Genomic DNA, 2,291 nt, shown 5'->3' with positions numbered 1-2,291 from the left:
AGAGTTTATTCCAACCAGACCAGAGTGGTGATTGTTGGAACAGTGGAAAGATGAACCAAGACAGCTTTTGGTAGTTTTTATTTAGTTTCTGTCCACTTTAAATGAAATGTGCTTTACGATGATAAAAGTAGTGATTATTTACATGGAGTCTGGTGGGTTTGGTGAAGGTGATTTCAGTGGTGTACGTTTAACTAAATAGATATTCCTCTCATCCTGAGAAAACCCTATGTTGAATTTAAACGTATTGAATCGTGAGTTGAGCATATAGAGTATTTTATACAGTGTATTAGTACTATTACTGCAGTAACGGATGCGACTAGTACTTCCTCTATATGCGCATGTGTCTACCAGACAATTTAGCATTTCACAACAGACTTAACAGATCGATAACTAATTACACTAGTGTGTTATCAGTCGGAAAATAAGATAGTTAGACGACTTAAAACGACGACTACATGCTAACCTTAACTGGCGCATGCGTACAAGCAGTTAACCAGCCGCACACAGACGCTTTAACCGTTTTAATTCTGTATAAATGAAGCTGAAGTGTAGACACAGAGCCGTTAGCCGTTAGCAGTTAGCCGTTAGCTGTTAGCCGTTAGCCGTTAGCTTCCTCGGCTCGGACCGCCCAGTTGACTGATCACTTCTCTGTTAGCATTAGCATTAGCTAGCGGGCTAGCCGTTAGCGCGCACCAGAAACGTCCAACGGCTGCACCGCGCGCCTATTCGCAGCCCCGCGTTTTAACGTTACCGGTTGTCGTGAAGTCAGAGGTGAACAAAGTGAGAAGAAACCCTGCGCAGGTGTCGAGATGACGGGTTTAAAAAAAAAAAAAAAAAAAAAGCCTCCTTACTGATTTGATGCAATTCTCTTTTTCCTCTCCAGCTTTTTTTTTGTGTGTGTTGCTTCAACCGATCAGTTTAAAAGCCAACCGCGAACTTCTCCGGGGGAAAACATCGGTGTCGCGAGTCCCAGAAACATCCCCGTCGGTCGTGGAAGGGAAAAAACACGGTTTAGCGCTGTAAAATTGGCGAAAAATTAAAGTTGAAGCGGTCGCTCCGTCATGGAGGCCATGTTTGGGAGCGACCGAAGCACCGCCTGTCAGCGACAGCAGGAGAAGTAGGTCCCAGAAAACACTCGCTGGAACCGGACAACGCGCGTTTCACGGCGGTGTACCGTGGGTGTACGGACCGCGTGCACCCGGGGTCCGAGTTAGAAACGCGTCGGTGTGTCTGTGGTGGCGGTTTACCGGGGGAACGTGTTTGTGTTTGTGTAAAAAGTGTGTCTGACCCCGCGGAGGGATCTGCTGGAGGGCTGCTCCGGTGGAGCGGCGTCTGTCATCAGACCTGAAGTCCCGGACTGGATGCGCGCGGAGCTGGACTCCCTGCTGGACGTGCCCCACACAAGACCCACTCATTCATGGTTTAATTACATTAATTAATTATTAATTAATTAAAAGTTCTTGCATCGGGAATCTGGGGTTCTTTCATCCGAAGGATCAGGTCACTACTTTACTACATTTTGGGGGGTTTGTGACGTAATTTCATATAAATGAGGATTCTTGACCATGAATTGGAAAAAGGAAACAGTGTAAAACTAGTGGTGATGTGTTCATGTACTGATGTTAGGGACAAAAATGAAGAAAATGTTGACAAAAAGTAATAAAAAAATATCTCCAACAGGTCGAAACCGACAAAAAAAACTTCAAAACGTGATAAAAAATATCTGAAATGAATAAAAAAAGTGTAAAGAAATTATAAAAGAAATTCTCAAATACATTAAAAAGTGAAAGAAAGTGTGAATAAAGTGACCTGGAAGGACAACACAAGGGTTAAATGTCAGTTTTGTTTTTTATTCAGCTCTGGAAGAAGTATTCAGATTACTGCAGTACTGCAGTACTAATACCACACCGTAGAAATACTCTGTTACAAGTACAAGTTCTGCAGTAAAGATGCTGCTTAAGTAGAAGTATCATCAGGAAAACGTCCCTTTTAACATTAATATGAGACAATGAACGCTCAGATGGGCCATTCTGGAATCATCTCCTTATGATGTCATAAGGGGCAAGGTTCTCCCCCCCCTCAATAGCTACGGACTCAGAAATGGAGACTGTTAGCAGCTAATGCTAACGCTACATATATTACATAATAAACACAATCACATCTTCTGGATGAACTTCAACTTTTATTCAACTTTGACTAATATATCAAAACAAAAACCCAAATATATCAAAACAAACCCCAAATATATCAAAACAAACCCCAAATATATCAAAACAAACCCCAAATATATC

The sequence above is a fragment of the Etheostoma cragini genome, unplaced genomic scaffold (genome assembly GCF_013103735.1).
Source record: "Etheostoma cragini isolate CJK2018 unplaced genomic scaffold, CSU_Ecrag_1.0 ScbMSFa_4663, whole genome shotgun sequence".
Lineage (NCBI taxonomy): Eukaryota > Metazoa > Chordata > Actinopteri > Perciformes > Percidae > Etheostoma > Etheostoma cragini.
This window is presented reverse-complemented; position numbering follows the sequence as displayed.